We start from the raw sequence: 20,259 nt of genomic DNA, 5'->3' as shown, positions 1-20,259 counted from the left end.
GTTGCTGACACCATTGGAACTCTTTTCGGATTTAAGTTTACTTTTGCTGTTGGTAATGATCACAATGTACAAGGATCATATTGGCTCACTATTTTCTTCGCAAGGATACCTAATAATGTTACAATGAATAGTGGTGGCTTGGAGAGTTTTTCTGCATCCGATGTTTTGTGTTATAAAACCATTCAAATTAATAATTTTCAATCTTATCAGAAGGAGCATTGTACTACTGTTTCTTTGAATGTATTAACGTCTAAGAGGTGTATGAAATTTAAACCTGAAGATCGTTTAATTGTATTTTGTAAAAGTAATTTGACCCCAGATTCTGCTTCCATTGGAGTTTTTGGTGATGTACAATTTTATGTTAAAGGTTAATAAATAGTTTATTTCATTATTTTTGTTCTTTCATTTCCATGCGCATAGCTCGTTGTCATTTGTTATTGCGCCCAGCGCCATCTTGGATTCTCTGGACTGCTTGAAACTGTAAATATTTAAATATTTTAACTTAAGCTTGATTAGAGTGATTCGACTTCGATGAAAGGCAAAATACGGAATATCCGGGGGTAGCTATGTACAACTAACTAATTGACTCGGTGAAAGTTCTCATTTGGTTCCTGGTAAAACTTGAAAATGTAGACCAACGCTTCCAACGGGGTTTGTAGAAGAACGTAGTTTTTATTTACAAAGAGTAAATTAGGATAGTTAAAGAGAGGAGAAAGGCTCACGCTACCATATAAATCGGAACACAGATTAGTGGCGTTTAACCAACAGCGTTCGCTTTGTTTGCCTTCGCTACAAATAGGAGGGCATCGCAAATGAAAAGATTGCGAAGGAAGCCAACACGAAGATCATTAATTAAGCCCATCTGTCGAGAGAGAAGAGAAACTTTCCCTGGGGTATCGTTCGCAGAGTGTCTGGGGAATACAACCATTGCTGCTTCGATCGGTAGGTGAACTCCGCGATGTCAGTTTATGCACGCTACTCAAGCCTATAACCAAATTTGAAGCGAGCAATCCTCCCGTGATCAAACACTGCTGCATGAGCTGGTGAGGAAACAGATACCGATGATAATGGCTAGTTCGGGAAAGTTGGTCTCATCGGTGGGACTATAAATGCCTACGGGGCAAAGTTCCCCACGGAGAATTTAGCCGCTTTCAAATAAACTTCAGCCATCGTCATTTTTATTTGAAGCAAATAAAAGTTGAAATGGCTCATTTGCAACCCAAAAACCGCAACAATTTGGAAAAAAATAGTGACACTTATTGAAGTCTCAAAACTTTGCAAAAGAGTCATTGGCAGTCGATTATGTAGCTTGTTATTATTTTTAATAAGCCAGCATTAAAATATATCATTTTAAAACATAAAGACAGAGATCACCAATGTATAAAAAAGTTACAATTTTCCTAAATATACAGCCGGAAAAATAATATCCGACTTTTTTAAAATGAAATTGTTCCTCGTATTAGTGTAAATATATGTGCCTGGTTGTATAATTTAATTAAATAGTAAGAAATAGCAAAGGAAAAAATTGTTTTCAAATATTTTTTATACATTACTAGGAGAAAGTTGGAAATATTTAATGAAGGCTTTCGAAAACCCATATGACATAGCTTCAACTTAGAGTAAATAAACTTAAGTAGTTAGGCATCGTTTAGCATCAGAAAAGTTTCATACATTGCAATTTTATTGTGACTTGAAATCTTTTTTTAAATACTTAGTAATCAGGTAAACATAAATCTAAATCAAAACCGTTACATCCTATATGTTGGCATCTAATTATTTATTCACTTACAATTAGTAACAAATCGCCAACCTGCTAACAGCATTCTCAACAATCCTCATATTTGGACACAGATAGATTTATGTCCATTCATTCACCAACCACAAATCACCCAACGAGGACACACTATACCTATCATCAATAATAACTTCCTACGACTAAAATTAGCTATGCGAATACCTACAGCGGCGTTCCTCACATCGATGTGCTGAAATACCACAGTGACGCTCATGGGCTTTTCCCGCAACGAAATGATGAGAACAGCTTTCAAAGGCTGAGAACGTTGTATTATTACTGTTTCTCAAATGTTAAGTAAGCAATTTTTAAAGCCATTATGACGCCGAAAGTCCTTAAAAAATGTGCTTATATCTTTTGGTCTCTGACAACATTTACCAAGAATATTAGATCACCGTTCGGTTAAAAATGTTTCGTAAAATAGATAAATACCGGTAGGACGTATTGGCTAAATTTTGCCGAATAATTTTGCACGTACAAGTTTTACAACATGATGATGGACCCTTAAATGTGACCATAAAAGTTTTATTTGTCAATTTTATGGTTTCTTTGATGAATTCATAATTAAAATCACTGACCAATAAAGACGTCAATAGATCGAGTGGAGGAGTTGCGCCCTGAAAAATAGGGTCCCGGAACGAAATCAGTTAATCACTTATTTCTCAGACTTTTATATTGTTGCCCAAAGGCTCCGGTTTTAGATAAAGCGTTTACGCAGTCATTGTAACATATGAATGAATAACTTATTGATGCATTTGCAATAGTTATTAAACTTTGTAAAGTAGCTGTCAAATATTTAAAAAAAACCTGCGAGGGAACTTGTTTTACTCTGTTTATGGCAATAATGACTCATGTTGATGTTTTATTTACCATGAAAAATAATGCAAGTCTTAGGTTAAGACCCTTTTTTAGACTCCCCAAACAGATACCTTTGCAAGTCAAGGGGCAGGCTGCTACGTTCAATGTGTAAATCTCAAAAGACTGTTCCAATTATATGGTAGAATTTCTAAACTTCTCAGGTTCAATCTTTGGAATGAAGGCTGCGTGAACAATTGAATACTGTAATGTAGATGTGCTGAATTTATTTAATCCATGTTAATATTTAGATGACTTATTACATCCAAATCCGCATTCCTTTCACAAGTTTAATCGCTGATGAATTCTTCACTATGACTTTACAGCATCGATTTACTCTCAGTTTTTAAATTTGATTTACTTTCTATAAAGTTGTTGAAGTCTATTTCATTAATATATCAATTGTATAAAATTCTTCTATTATGAGGCTTTATTAAATACTCTCTCATGGCTTTCATACTCTTCTTCTGTAGTATTCAGTTCAATCTGTGTGTAGGGATTATGTTTTTGTCGAAGATTATGCTCCTTTGGGCTCTCTTTCAACTCTAATTGAATTGCGTGTGTATTTTAAATATGTTTCTACGCTACAAGCTGTATTTCTGACAATTGCGCGGTGCTTTCATCATAATTGGCTTATTTTCGGGAAGAATAAATACAAATAATTTTGATACAGCTTGCTGTTTTAATGGTCAGGTCCAGAGGACTAGTATTTTTAGGAATGATATATCCATTTCCAATTGTAAAAATAGCTTTATATATCTAGAAATAAATAATGCATATTATGTAATGAAAGGGTGTGAATTGTAGATCAACGAAATAAAATTCGAAAAAATCCTCCTTCAGGAAGAGGTCAAGTTCAAAACCAGAGAAGATAATACCTAACAAAACTAATTGGACCTCCCTATATTATCCGATTGTTTTAATTGCATGCAGTCATATCTTTTGGGGTCGTAATGTAAGTTACGATATTTTTATGCGAGATTTATTCTATTTCTGGCTTTAACTTTTTAATGAAATATAAAATCCAAAAGCCCACTCACCTCAAAATGCTGTCTTGCATCATCCCCTTTAATATTGATCTTCTTCCTGCTACTTTCTTCAGTGTAGCTCTTTAGGAAAGATTTTGGCAGTTTTTTTAAGGAAACCGAGGGTACCTACTTTCTTGCTTGACTGATTAGTTTTAAATACTTATATCAGCCTTTCACAGAATCAGAACACAGTACATGAATTCCATCATATGCGTCTATCAGACATATGTTTGCTAGAGTAGGTAATTGTATTTTTTCATACTTATATGCATTTCATGGGAAAAAACAGCAGCTTTTGGCGTTTGGTAAAATCATACTTTTTTCAGCTGTTTGAATTCAACTATATGGATTTTAATTCCTCTTGAAAACCATGACACCGGTTGATGCAAAACTATTGGAGGACCTCTAAACTTAAAGGAGTTAAATGCATGCCAGAAATTTGTTCTAAATAACTCAATGTGTACCAAACCCATGTCCAATTTCATTAATTCATCGAGCATCTTCCTTGTATAAAATTATGGAGCTCTATGGCTTTTACACTCAAGGAATACTGATAACATTGTTTATGTCGTTTATGTATTTCCAGGCGTAGCAGGCGTGGAGTGCAATAAAGTTTCCAGGTGTAAAATATATAGAAATGCGTTACAATTTATGCTTGCTGATCATGTTTTTAAATTTTTGTCTTCCATCTTAAATGCAAAGATAAATAACAGTTTTTTTATTCTGGAATTTTATTTTTAACCATTATAGATCGTAAGCTAATATTTGGCTTAAAATTTTTTTTGTGGCACACTCAATTTAAAACTCTCAACTCAAAAACAAAAACAATTTAAAAAAAAATTACGGTATTACTCACAGATGTTGATAGTTTCAAGCGCCTATTTTTTATGCTTATATTTCTCTCCACTCTTCCATATTGTTGTGAAAAACTTTATGATGCGTGGTCGAGCAGGGAGCCATTCATTCGGAAAGGGAATAAACCATTGCTTCAATCCGCTTTTCCTAATGGGTCAGCAAAATCGATGTTTTGTGTATATATCCAGGAGAAGTAAAGAAAATAATAATAATAAATACATCACAGAGATAAAATTCTAAGTCAAGCACGCAATAATTCATTCTCTTTTGAAATTCAGCGCAGCTAGTGAGAGAGAGAGAGAGGAGCCACTTTGATATCTCTTCGGAAAAAAATTATACCAGCCGTATGCATGCATATCTGCATGTATGTATGTATGTATATTTCCGCGGCAGCGATGCAAAGCGGGGAGAGAGGAGAAAAAAATTGAAGAACGCTGAGCGGCCAATATTGGTGCGCATTCATCAGCTGGGACGGCAAAAGGGGTTTTGCCGTATCTGCGCCCCGCTCGTCTCTCCCATCAACTAAAACTACCGTCCTTTATCGGCGTTTTTAATGGTCGAGTCCATGCATGGCTAGACAAACGACCATAAGGGCTCAAAAACGCTATGGGGGAGTCCATGGTGGTTTGTGAAATTTCAGCGCGATCAAAATTTTTCCGTTGATGCTCAAACGCTCCGCCCCCCCTCACCACCACGTTAGCCGGGGAATTATTCGATGATAAATTACTTTTCCGGGACACCTAGGTAACCTCGTTTCTCGCAAGCGTCATCTAACGGGTTCGCCGATTGTGCTATGCGTCTATTCGGTTCATATATATGCAGAGTGTGTCGTAGGATTGGTGCGTGAAACGTTATTTCCCGCTATTTTTAAATTGATATTGCAACCTCGGGTGTAGAAGATGAGTGATTCGATTTTTTTTGGCGGTATCATGAATTTTCCTGTTTTCTAAACTCGACGGTATGGCCGGATATTGGTGGCCGTCTACTTTTCTTACTGTGGAAATTTATGTTTTTTTGGACTTAGATATCATTTGAATAGTTTAGCATATTCTCATCAAGCGTTACATGGAATAGCTTATTACCATTCCAGCTACGTTTTATGAAACCATAGTCGGAAAATCCTGGTAGCAGTCTTTCATTTTCACTTCAGTTGAGAATCAATTTAAACTCATTTTTACTAAGTTCACTAAAGTTTTCGGAGTGACATTACATTATATTCGCTGAAATTGCAAATCGCTAATTTATGCAAGTGAAACGACTACCTGTGTTTCCGCGGTATAGGCAACTCGGGATCATGGGTGCGAGTAATTTATTCAAGTAATGTTATATTCATTGATAACCTGGTAATTGCGTCATGAAATCCTGTCAACTATAAGTAGATTAATCTCTTTTATGCCTGCCATGATTGATTAGTCATAATGTATTGGTTAATTTACTTTCCAGCATGAGCTTACAGTGTTTTAATTAATTTGTATGAGTCATCTTAAAAGTTTCCTCATGTCGATGAACCGAATTTAATGAAATCTTCTATTCCGTGGATCATTTATAATATTTTATATTCTCTTTCTAAAATAAAATTCATATTGAAAGCAATCAGGAATATAGTTTCTATCATGGTTACATCCCTTATTAAACAAATATCTCTTGACTACACTTTCTTTCATTGCATGAACCACTGAATTCTCTCGGTTGATGTTAACGAGAGGAAATATTTTATGTTTCAATCCCTTTATCTTTGAATAATTATATTTTTACGAACACAGTAACTAATTTTATTCATTAGGGAGTGGACATATAACTATGTTATACTTATTAAAGAGTTTTCAACGCAAATAAGATTAATTTGCAACTACCGAACTAAGTTTTATTTTTAAAGGTGAAAAGATAATGAAATCCGAATAAACGGATCAGTTCTGTACATTTTGGAAGGTCAAGCACGCATATATTATGCATTATTGAATTAATTAGGCACTATTTTACCCGAAAAAAGGTTTGATGAATAATACCTTTTAGCTAATGGTTTCATTATTTTTTTAAAGTACTCGTAGTGAACGTTTTAATTAAGAATAATTAATGGTTTATTTTTCAATGGTTATACTTTTCGAATGTCCAACGCAAGCGGGTAATAATTACGCGTTTAGAGTTAAAGCTATTAATAGTCTGATGTCCTTCCATCTTTCTATCTTACCATGCCTAAAATATGGCAGTGAGTCAGCTAAGTTGACATTATGGCGTCTTCAGAAGTCTAGTGGTGGTTTTGCTTACAAATCCTGACGGTCGAGGGAATTTCCTTCTTACCCCACTCAATTGTCACTAGTGGCCACTAAGAAGGCTTGACTTCAAGTATGAGCGGATAAACTACCCAGTGGTATTTCGTATTTATGTAACATAAGAATTTATTTTTTTCGAGGAAAGCTTTTGTGGAGATTAATTTCTACATTTTGCATTGTTATAAAAATTTTCATCTTTCTTATCTTCGACTGGGCATTTTTTAAATTCTTCGCGTACGTGCTGGAGATTGTTATCCTTGTTAAAGTGGGGAACACGAGGAGCAGAACTTGTCCCTCTAGGCTTCAAGGTTAAAGGTGTATATTTGTAAAGAAGACATCATTCGTTAGTTATATGCTTGGAACTTAGGTCTATTCTATGCCTGTGGTTTGTGAGTGCAGGTAGAGGCAATGTATTTTTATTCCAATATCATGGGTACATATACCTGGTATGATGTAGCATTTTGCTGATTGTTGTATGCGAGATTTTTTTACCTTTTTAAGCTCATTAATATCGTTACGTGACTGGTATTGCAAATTAAAGATTGCCCTCATTTTAGCATCTCTCTGGCTTGACTGTATTCAAATTTAAACGTGCCTTCAATTCGTGCCTTGCCTTTTTCATACCTACATAAACCGTTTCGAAAGATACACAGAGCATGATATCATTGATTGGAATACATTTGATCTATAATAAATCCTCTCACCCAATGGATTTCTCTTAAAAAAATAATTTTCTAAGATGAAGGCTAGTAAGTGGATGAGATATTATTACGTTTCATTGCGACTTCTCCGGAATAAGTGAGTGAGTGGGTGTAATGAAGCATTTTATTCTGCCAAATTCAGAATAAGTGGTGCAACAGTTATCGGTATTATTATTTTCATACTCACTAGTGATTATAATATCTTTAAATGACAATAAAAATTACAACAACAACATTCTAAGCAGTAACATTACTATCTTTTGGATATAGGACGCGATTGCATTGAAGTCGTTATCGTCACGACAATGAGTTGTCAACTGTTCAATTTCAATAACATACTTGTAATTACGTGAATATACCTGCTACGCTAATTAATTACTATTTGCTTTCCGAAAAATCCAAAGAAAATCCTTCGAATTTAGTATTTTTTGAGGATTCGTCAAAAATTCAATGCTAATTTTACGGAACCTCGTGAAAAGATTTCCGGAAGAAGAATGATTGGCTGTTCTCTGTACTTTACCCCAATCAAATAAGTTAGATTGGCGAGTCTCATTCGAGGTTTGTTGCAATTCACGGCGCGCCGCGACTTTCTTTCTCCAGGTCTCGACAGAACGGGAGTGAGTCACTAGATAGGCCTACGTGACCCCGATGCCGTGTAATTTTTCCGCCCCCTTGCATTTTATTATTGGAGTTAGCGAACGACAAAGGGACATGTAACGTTTGTAACAATGGATAGAATTCCTTCGCATCGCTCCCAGGCACTGAGAAAATAACCTTGGCGTGTGCCACAAGGGTCCTCCCCTGGCCTCTCCACTTTCCACTGCCTCGACCCACTTTCAACCACTCCTCTCTGCTCCCGTGGCCAATGCATATTTTTAATCCTTAACGTAACAATCCGCACAGTTCGAGCAAATCAAGGCTACGATGCTCTCTCCACCGTACCATTTTTGTTTAAATTTTAATGCACTCGCGAAAAGTGCCCACATTCTTGAGCGTCGTTGTTTTTCCTTTGTTTTGGTTCGTGTGTGTGTGTGTGCTAGTGCTTTACCGTCTTTCTGTCCCCTTTCAGCTTTGCTTGCATTGTTTGTTGTTTCATTTGGAGCGTGAACGAAAAAAAAATTAGAGCGTGCTTAGTTGAAAAACGCGATCAATATAATGGCGCGCAGTAACCATTCAAATCAAGGATTTGCAATTAACGATACGCTTCCTGTCCTTATTGTTCCCATGGAGGTGTGTTTTTTTCACGTTCATCGGTTTAATTGGAGCTATGCGTTCATTTATTCTATGCGTTTGTTTTAATTTGGAATAGTTCCAATCATGAGTGAAAAGAGACTGTAAATTCGAATGCATATGGTAATTTATTCACTGATAATGGATTTTGATTTAACATTACCAGTATAGAACACTTTTGGAGCAGAAATTAGTTTCCCTTTCATCGAAGGATGCTCTATTTATTACAATTTTTTATAAATTCGGTTTGCCATCTTGTCAAAGTGAAATCTTGCAATTCAATTTTAACCGGGTGTCCGATTAGCTATCAAGCTGAAAGTTTCTGAGCAACTGATTTTCTAGATGACAATGCGAAATTCTAATAGGTACTTTTATTTTGATTGAAACTCTATATCGATGTTAAATTAGAATTTACAATCAAATCTGGAGATAAGCCATAAAATGGTAACCATAATCCGATGACGACGCTGTAATTGTTAAAAAGAAATAGAACAATATCTTCTATCTATCTATATATATAAAAGAAAGTCGAAAATCGTGTTAGTTAGAACACTTATAACTCGAGAACGGCTGAACCGATTTCAATGAGATTTGGTTCTTTGGATTCGTCACAGGCGGGGTTAACATATAGGCCATTAAAAAAAGGATAATTTCACAAAAAAAAATTCATCTCTTTCCTATGGACATGCATTTAGGAGTTATAGTAACACAACAATTGATAAGTCGGTCAAAACTACAAATTAAATAATCAGTTTTGTTTTTACCACTTTAATAACTGAATTTAGTAACAATATAACATTTTAATTACTAAATATATTCAAAATATTAATTAAATTGAAATTACATTTTTTAAATTTAATTCGAGCTGATTGTAAGCCCAGCCGTGGCCCAGCTCGAGTTGACACTTCACTACCGTGTTTGTAAACAAATCTCCAAGCAATTGTTGACAAACGGTAATGTCCGTGTTCCTGTCGAGGAATCGAGTAGTTTGCTCATCAACAAAGAGTTCCAGAATATGATTGATCACCAAAAGAATCAAAGATGGTTGATTTAGCGAGAAAGAACGAAGATGTGGATGACTAAAACGAGGTAAATTCAAATAGTTCGTACTCTGCATGGATTCGAATCTTTTAAATGTGTTACAAACGAAGACGAAATCACCAACTATCTATCTGAATATTTTAAGTCCTTGGACGTACCTGGCTTACCAAGGCACGATTTACAGAAAAATGTAGTTTCTGTGCTCATGATCTTTCGAAGCCTAAACCAACCATAACTATCCAACGGAACGTGTTTGATCATTAAAAAAATTGGTGATGAATGTGATTCACGCAACTTTACTCAAAGGAAAATTCAAAGGTTAGGAAGTCCTCATTCCGTAGATTCCATGATCTCAACTCATATGCCCTTTTGAGCTAAAACGTATTCAATTTACAATTCGTGTTGCATTCGTGATAACGATTAAAAAATCGCATGGTCATTCTTTCAGTTTTTGTGTTGTTTATGCTCATGTGCTAATGAAAACCCATGATTTTCTCATGGTCAATTTAGCGTGCTATGTTCACGAGTCGATAAACCATCCTCTGTATTTCATCCTTCGCTTCAAGTGCGTAGCTAGGATAGGGGGTTTTGGCGCAGCTAATACCACGGGTCTGTAGGGTATAGAAAACTCGCTAAGGTAAGCGGGAAGTGTGGGGGCACTTCCCTCAGACATTTTTTGAGATAAATGGTTCAAAATAGTGGGTTTTGCGGCTGTGTGAATAGTTAAATATGTTTTGTTTGTTAGTCATCCGTCCCCCTAATATTAATAACAAACTCTTTCATAAAAAAATTCTCTAAGCTCTTGGGGGGGGGGGGGTTATCCCCCAAAACCTCCCCTCGCTGCGTCACTGCTTTGCTTCGCTATATTTATTTAGCTTCATCCGCTTTATCTTGCGCCTGATAACAAAACAAAAACTGTTGTTTCTCAGAAGGTGCTTGACGCAAGACATTAAACCCGAATGTGTAGGGCTCACCGTGGTGCGTTTACGCATGCAGTACGTTTACGCAGTGCATTTTTTCCAAACAGAGATACTAAAACTGGCGTGCCTTAAGTCATTTAATGCGAATGCTGCTTCATAGGGGCTTTTCTTGCACGATTTTGAGCATCAGTCAAGCGTCGGTCTGGGGTCGTGTCAACCTGCCCCCTGAATGGGCCAAGTGTATGCAACAGACTTGGACCTAAAAACATTTTTTTACAGCTAATAACACAAATAGCCAACAACTGAATGAGCACAATTTTTATTTCATGAACTGCTTTATTAAACCACAATGCCCAAAGTTTCTTAAGCTAAAACGTAAGAAAATTTGTTGAAAAAAATCCGCGTAAACGTGCTCCGATTCACCCTATGTAGATTCAATAAAGAAAATGTCTTTCTGACAAGCAATTTTGGTACTCATTTGCGTAGTTTTATTGAATTTGTATCCTTAGTTTATTATAATAAATTAAACAACGATACAGCCGCTCTTGATTTATAAGTGGTGTAAGTAAACTGTAAGTTCATTGATTGTTAGGCGGTACGAAGTTCGCCGGGTCAGCTAGTAAAATTATAGAAAAAAATTCGTTTACATCAAAGTTGATATAGAACTTGATATAATATGGAATTGTACGTATATAAACTATAATTTTGATTGGACTTCCACTATTTGATATTTATCCGCCACTAGAGTACAACTCTCTACATCTAATAGAGTACAACTCTTTGAGGTAATAAAACGAAACTATAAGGTGTGAAAAAATTGATCGATTAAAAGTTTCCATGTGAATCACAAAAGAAGTAAATATTATAACTATATTAAAATATTTTTTATAAAAAACAACGTCGCTAAGATGAAATATGAAGCCTGGAATGTGCTATTTATTTACATTAAGTTACCCGTGCTTTTATTTTTGATTTAGTTGAAATTATCTATTAATTTCTCTCTTACCTATGCATGCTGCAATAAAATTAATGAAATACTTGTCGCCGTACGATCAAAATGAAGATTGCTAAAATATACCCACGTGACAAAGGCCCGAACCCTATCCCCCCGGGTGGGAGTCACCGACGCTACAAAACCAGATACCCCATTTGTAGAAAGGCGTACTATTTTGGTATCAAGTAGGGTTTGTCAAAAGTACCGCATTAAAATTAATGTATTACAGCCAAACTAAGGCCCATTCAATGGAACCACTACCAATTCAGATATCTGTTAGCAATTCCGAATGCCATGAAATATACGGCATTGAAAAAGGCAGAGTAAAATACGGCATTGAAAGGTACGTGGTCTCACCTTTTTAGTTGAAATTGTCTGTGACTTACGTTAGGTGTTCTATCTTACGTTCATGTTGCCTGAAAAGGGTTTATCAATTCATCGCGTAGAGATTTGAACCAGATTTTACATTTAATCTCACATTGCTTTACTGGCATGTGTCACTCTTCATGATGAGGCCTAAGTTACGCTGAACACCAATTAAGGTTTGCAAAACATTTCCATGGAAAAGAACGATAAAGCCCGTGAGTTTCACTTCTCCTAAACATTAATAGAAGAGATACCATGTAGATTCCCATGCTAAAAAATATTGATGCTTCAGCACGGAGAACGGTTCAAGCAGTGTTTTCGGTGTGGTATACCTACCCTTAATTAAAAACACATGTTCCACAAGACGTGGGGCTGTGGAGTTGGTTTTGGTTGGGAAGAGGTTAAGAGTAAAAGCACAAAAGTTAAATGGCATGCGCGGCGGCGCGGGAGTAATTTCCACAGGAAGAGGAAACCAAAATACATGGCCATAAAGTATATAGAGTATTTATGGACATGGCCGTGAGCCTACTAGCTGTTGTACTACATGCGTGAATTAAGATTGTCTTCTTGTGATAGGAACTAAACGTTATGGAAAGGGAACACGAGAAATATTTTCGAACTTTGTGAATATCGTTTTACGCTAAATTAATCTGCAATTGCACGGAGTTTATCTGGATGATTTTTTTAGTATTCTAGTTCCGAAAACAGCACTTTTGTTTCCTATGCCTGAAAATATAATAAGCAGCAAGATATGAAATAAATGGTAATTTATAGTTTTGTACGCATTCATGAGCGAAGAGAAATATTGAACTTATTGCAAGAATCTACCTCTATTTCACCATTTTAGAGACAATAGTAGTTACATTTTTCTACGTTCATAAACCGTATGTTGCGCAGGGATGTGTTTTTAGTAATTCCCAGCATTGCCTTTCTTTCTAAAATACTTCATTTTTTCGAATTTTCCATTTGAAATTTTGGATTCCTTAGATATATTGCTAACGCTTATTGCGATATTCCCTGATTATTTCTAAAGAGAATCTGGTCAAATGTAAATTTTTAAATTTACATGACTTTTAGCAGCTGAAACTTACAAGTAATTTTTTTATAGTTCCGGGAAGTTTTTTAGGTAATGTGGTCCACTGAGAAGGATACCAACTCTGTTTAGCTTTTCAATGATTCTGTGATCAACAGCTTTTTGGTTCACTTGCATCCCTTAATGCATCTGTAACTGTCTCATTTGTGCGTAATGTGTAAAAGTGCAGATGAACAGATAGGAATAATGATTATAAATTAATATATTTCTTGAATTACCGTCCAGTCTTATCTGTCGCGCTTACACCAACTCTCTGATGCCTCAGTTTTACATGGCGTTCCTCCGGCCCAATCACCCATATTACTGCGTCACATGCATACATCCACCGCTGCACTTCAGCAAGCTCCCCATCCATTGCACCAGCCCACGACATCTCTAGCGAGGGCAGAATCCACTTTGACTCTCGCCTTCCCTGCTTCTCGTCAAATGCGGGCATTTCTAGTTAATGCCATTGCATGGCTAAATATAGAACCTCCTTTACATCTTCGTGTTCTTTTTATTTTTTTTACGCGAGATCACCTTGTGTGCCTCACAGAGTCAGAAGATATTCCCTTGTTGGAGCGGTTGTCATTCATCATCAGAGGCTTAAAAATTTCGCTGTGTATATGATAAATTGATGTAATCATATTTCATTTGTTTTTGTTAATTATGTGTTCGGCGACACAACTTTTATACCTGTTATATATCTGTGTAATAAGAACCATTGCCGCAATTTTGAGGCAGTGATACTTATTATAAAGCGCGATATTCTATAAAATTAAATTTTGGAACAATATAATTCTACAGTATAGTAAGTAAGTATTCTCAATGCAACGAAGTAAAATTGCGGTTATTAACTGGAATAGCTAAGATGAAAACTTTGGGTAGGTAGTTCGGTTTCGGACTAAGTTTGCAGGGCCATTGTTTAAATGTTTTATATACTAAGTAAACTTGAAATTTAAGTTACACTAGCTAGTTGTCCAATGTCAAAACCTTCAGTTCAGCTCTTTAGACCTTAACAGTCACTTAAAAAGCAATTGCCTTTTAAGTGAAAGCGTTGTAAGGTCATCATTTACTTCATCTTAACAATTTCTTGAATCTGCTCGTGGACCCAAGATCAAACCTTCCTAACTTTTCCTCCCATATGATCGTGCAAAAAAATATTGCTCCCAATTGCCATACAGATGCTAAGGATCTAAAAGAATCGATTTGAAAAATAAAAGGTAGGATATGAGAAAAATATCGCAATGATGTATTAAATTTTAATTCCAGAGATAAACTTCTGTGGAAACTTATAAATGAGTTTCTTTTTAATTTCACATATTTTTGCATAATTTTATTATGTATAGTATATTTAATTATTTATAATATATTTTTTAATATATACTATAATACATTTAATTAATAGTTTAATTATGCATAATATAAATAACATTTTAACATTAATATTTTTCTTTGGCGCTGTGTTCCAGCTCCCCCCTTAGAAACAGATACGGTAGGGTTGTAATACAAGTCTATAAGGTGGTAGATGTCGATATAATAGTAATATGACCTTAAGCTTCAATTATAAACTAATGAAGCTGCCAAATTTGTTGTACGTGTAGTTAAAAAAATTATTTTGGCGACCCTTGACCTTTGACGAACCCAGAGCCTTTAGCGTGCGAAAGCTGATCCGAAAGTTTTGATTAGACAACTGGGTAGGATAACTTACATTTCAAGTGTATTCGAGCCACGACGGTTGATCAACCCTAATTGGTCACGTCGGGTCATATTGATCCGACTGGATTTTCTTGTATGATTTTTTTAATAAAATGAAATCGTTCGAAATTGGATTTTTTTCTAGTCTATTATTTCTTGTAATTCTACCATTGAGTAAAGTCGTATTTTCAAATTATTGCTTTGTTTCGCCATAACCGATGTTTTGACCCGATGCGACCGTGAGCTTATCGGATTTTTTTCCATCTTTGATCCAACGCTTTATTCTGTTTTTGCCTTTTTTATATAGATGGCCGATTTCTTCAAATGCTGTTACGCTCAATACATTTCCCTCCTATAAAATTCATGTTTCTATGTATTTCTCTGGATTATATATTGAAACCGTTTTTCATGCATCGCCCATAGTTCATGCAATGTTTAATGTGTACCTAAGAGCAAACTTTACAGTACAAATGTATAGACCTCACTCGAGCAATGTAATTAGTGAGTAGCAGTAAAATGACACATTTACATTGACAAAAATGTATGTAAATCGCAAAAAAGTACCGATGGACCGACGCGACCAGTGAGGTAAGTTTTGGGGTTCTACCTATTTAGGGTTAAGGCATAAATTGTTGCCATGGCAAAATGAGATAGGAATGGAATATTTTTATTCATATTGTGCCCATTTATTACTCTTGGAAGTTTTCTTCAATAATATGAAGGACAACATCAGTCGGATACAAGCTTTTTTTCGCTTGATTGCCCGAATTTTAAAGCGTATTACTAGTCGAAGAATGTTGATATTTTATATGATTTCTCAGCAGAAACTTTATAATAATAATAATAATAGATGAATATTTTTCTGGGTAATACATTTAAATAAATTAATGTACCATGTTTAACTAATTTTCAAGTTATAAGAAAACAAATTAATTGAAATTTGTTCATAAATTTAAAATAGGCGCTTTATTTTCTGGAAATGTACTATTATAAATAATTTTCTTTGACACTTAAAACGTGTGTTATAGGTAAGCCATTCATATTTGGAGCATTTCACCAAATGAAGCACTGTTTAAAAATATGTACTCAATAATTTTGGAGTCAAATGTATTTTTGTACTTTAGTGACGCATTGGAATATCATAGTCGCACCTATATGCAATCATCAACTTGTTTTTTTAGCACTTTTTCGCATTTTTCCCTATATCACATTTTATTATAGATAACCAAAAATACCACGGAAGGGGTTATCGAAATTTCACCTTGTACTTTCCAGTCAACCATAAAAAATTGTATTAGTTGGCGTGCATATTCGATAATCCATGGCCGGGAAAATAAGGCAAATGCTAATGTCTGGCTATTTTATATTCACAATAGAGGGAGGTGCGCTAGATGGCTCGTTCTAGCCACGTCAATACTCTCTCACGAGCCATAGTGATTAGTTAGCTTTTCCGTGCGAATGTGCGAATCAGAGATATGCCGTCGTGTTGGGAGTTGGAGAGCGTTTCCAGTCAATCTTTTTCTTCGGCGATGGCATCATCGATTACACCTACATTCCTAACCTATCCTCCGCCGATGTATCCGATAATCCGGGCCATAGAGGCATCCTAGCTCCCCCCCCAACCCCCCCGCGCTCAATTCCATGCCACTGCATTTCTCAGTTGAGGGAAGTCTCCGCGTATTTCGACCAACTAACACCCGCTTTTTGGAATTTCCTCTTCCTATCGTGCACGGCTGGGAATTTTTCTGCTCTCCAAGTTGAATTCAGCAGGTTTTCGATCAGGCTTGTGTTTGTGTTGCATGATAGAGCAAGTGAAATCAAAATTGTCTGCCAAAATCGCTTTACTGAGGAAAAGCTGTAATTGGTGGGCAATTCTTATAGAAATTGCAATAGGTGGGTTAGGTGTTATCATAACTTTAAAAAAATTAAGGGAACTCACGGACTTTTATAAGTTTAGAGTTTTTAGCCACATTATTTCAAGTTTATTTCGAATATTTAATGCAAACTTTTAACTAACTTTGGTGGTAATTTATACAAAAGCAATACATCTCCATCTCGATTGTATTTCTCAAACTTTACGAGAAAAATGTAATATTTAGGAATTTTCCTATATTATTTTATTGTAAGTTACGAAGCAAGTATTATGCATAATTTAATTTTTATTTAACCCATTATTCCCCAGACTGTACATAGGGCTTTTACCTTAGGTTATTTCGTATTTTACGGTTTATTTTGGTCTAATTAAGATTAATTTTCAGAAAAAAATATTATATTCATCATAATATATTATTTACATAATGTTGCGTTTACGCAACGCTGGGAAAACCCCGGTTAATAAAAACAAAAATTAACTTTTTAAAACTTAGGTTGCGTATTTTATTTTTCATCGTCTTTTCTGATGTAATGTTCAATAATATTCAGCGTGGAATTAAACGTAGCACTTTTCACAACATAACTTATCTTTGATTTGCACACTCGACATCTTTGCCGGGAGTTATAAGTATGCTTGCGGATGAAATGCCCAATTCTCCCTTCACGGGCATCTCTTGGTATGTCATTTTTCCTAAGGTGTTCCGCCAGCGGGCACCGATTTTTATGCCAAATCAGCATATTCATCAGCATTGTATTGGAAACGATTACTTGCCTCAGAAAAATTTTACGATCTCAGACCGAAATTCTAACAAAGGAATTGCTTTGCCCGTGACTGGCGTACCACGGAATCACCTTTGGACTTTCAACCCCTTTTCGGAATAGAGGTTTTTTGCCCTAAATCTGGATATGGTAACATGCAACATAATTATCGAGTAAATCTACCCCTCCCATTCCCTGATTGTTATCGTTGATGATATTTCGATTTTCCTCGGGAATCTTCGTGAACACCTTTCACGAAATATCACTTTCAAGTTCCGCCTCTCCATATGGCAAATATTGATAAAAATATCCTGTAGAAGAGACCAGACACCCCAATGTATAACCTACTCCGAATTGTTCCCAACGAATAACATTTTAGCTGTGTGCCACCTGAAATATGGAATCATTTGTTAGGAAAATTCCTAACTGAATGGAATTTTCGTTTAGTCTGTTGAGAAATGGTCAGACTTTCAAAAATTTATCACTTTGTGTAGTTGAGAATTATTGGAGAGCTGTCGATATTTATTTAGGTAATTCATCAAACCGAATCCGCGTCATACATTGCCACACAATTGCGACAGACATCTCCTCTTAGTTTGTCCAGTACAACTTAGTGCGCGGTAATATATGATGCCCCGACAACATTAGGATTCCAATTATATTTTTATAATCTGCCTTACTCTGAGTAAATGCATGGTTATTTATCTCCTCATCGTAGTTATTTGAGTAGCTCAAAATTATTTCAAGTAATTTTCGACTGAGAAATAAAAGACAGATTGGTGAGTGGCCTCCATACTGAGTAATAAGTGTTTCTATTACTTTTTTCACGCAGAAATTCGGGACTACTACGGATGTAGATTCTATTTTTTTCACATTTATATGAACCTGTTTGTTCTCTGCATCTTTTGCCTGGCCGTGCGCGTTAACTGGACGATTTTTCTTTAGATATTACTTGAGAAAACTGTGATTTGCCTTGAATTGCCTACTGCAAGCATCCATATTTGAAATACTGAGAAGATGTAATCCCCATTGTAGTTCCAAAGTTTAGAAAATATTATACATCACCTCTCCTGTTAATTTATATTCTTCAGGTACCTTCTTGACGGTTCTTCTAAAGTATACGTCTGAGGCGTAGAAATAACGGGTAAAATTTTCTTCACGTTTAAATCTGAATGAAACCCCTGGATGAATCATTTTGCAAAACACCGAGCAAAAACTACTGCGGTATTATTGATATGATTACTGGACGAGAGATAAAGATGCATTTCAGAGGACTATCTAACTGATACGAATCCAGCTGAAGCTAGATTATTAGCCTTAAATCACCTAAGCGATAAAAGAAAAAATAGGTAACTCAGGATTGCACGGAGAAAATTACAATGAGTGAATAGAGGAACACTCCACCTTCCATCACAATCCTGCTTCAACTAATACGTTTCTCACCCTCTCATTCTACCATCTCTGAAACTGAATGCGTCTGAAGCTGAATTTAACGTCTACTAAGTAATCCTTCCACTCAACGACATGGGAGTGACATTGCCCTGTATCGGTTCCACGTATGCGCGCAAGTTTGACTCCACGAAGTACCAGTGTTCAATGTAAAATTCGTACCGATGGCCATTTTGGAATTCAAGATGCCATTCACCTTTTCTTTGTAAACTCACAACCTTTGAGTGCCAAAAATGCAGCTAAACTGCCTCTAAAAGACTAAGTTGTCGAATAAAAGCCATACTGACGAGACTCGTTATGCTTTGAGAAAAGCCCTCTGGTCTACCGGAGAATTCCCATCGTTGCGTAAACGCAACATTATTTACAACAACCATATTTATGCCAGTAACGAAGGAAGTTTGTGACAAAAATAAACATGATGAATAAAGAAACTTCGAACTAAGAGAAAACATTACCTACAGTAAGATTACTCAATAAGTCTTTGTAAAAAATGATTTACAATATGTAGTACTTCAACTCTTCGAAATAGGCAAATTTCGAAGTAAAATAAAAATTATTATTTTAATGAAAATTTTTCCAAAAATAACTGAATAAGAACAAAAGGTATTTCAGAAATTCAGAAAACCAGAGAAAAAATTATCCTGACCCAAAGGTTTTTTCTAATAATTACGATTCTATAATGTTGCGTTTACGCAACGCTGGGGATTAATGGGTTAAAAAAGATGGTAATAGACTTAAAACAATTAAGTGACCTGTATTTTCCGTAGCTTAGGGAGGCAAAAAATCTATGGCCTTGACCCTTTCGCGATTAGGTTGATGACGTTACGTAGTGCAGCCGAGCCGGTTACCGCTTCTCAACAACTCCTCATCCACGCGCATCAGTCTCACGTTGTTGCTCACTCTCTTGTAGAAGATCCATTCCCTTTATGAGTAGATCTCCCTCAACAACCTAGAACTCAAATTGCGTCATCACCTAATGATAATGGCCCTTAACTTATGATTTTTTCCATTTAAAACTTTTCGAGAGAATGGATGTATGAGGATTTTTTCTTGTAACATATCTTCCCCTTCCGTCTACCAAATATGCTAAATGAATTAAAATCTCGAATCAATCTTTGATGCAATTATTTTGAAAACCGGATATCAATTTATTTTTTTTTTCAAGAGAAGAGTAGAAATATTTGGAGGAAAATATGAAATTAAAATGCAATGCGTAGTGACTTTTAGTGTAAAACATTTTATTTCAAGAATTTGAATAAATTATTATTACTAAAGTATTTTACCGATTAAGGTAGGTCTCCATGGAGTATTGAAGAAGTGATCTGGAAGCCTCCCTTTCCTTCCAGCACTGCCTTCT

The sequence above is a fragment of the Ischnura elegans genome, chromosome 10 (genome assembly GCF_921293095.1).
Source record: "Ischnura elegans chromosome 10, ioIscEleg1.1, whole genome shotgun sequence".
NCBI classification, from domain to species: domain Eukaryota; kingdom Metazoa; phylum Arthropoda; class Insecta; order Odonata; family Coenagrionidae; genus Ischnura; species Ischnura elegans.
This window is presented reverse-complemented; position numbering follows the sequence as displayed.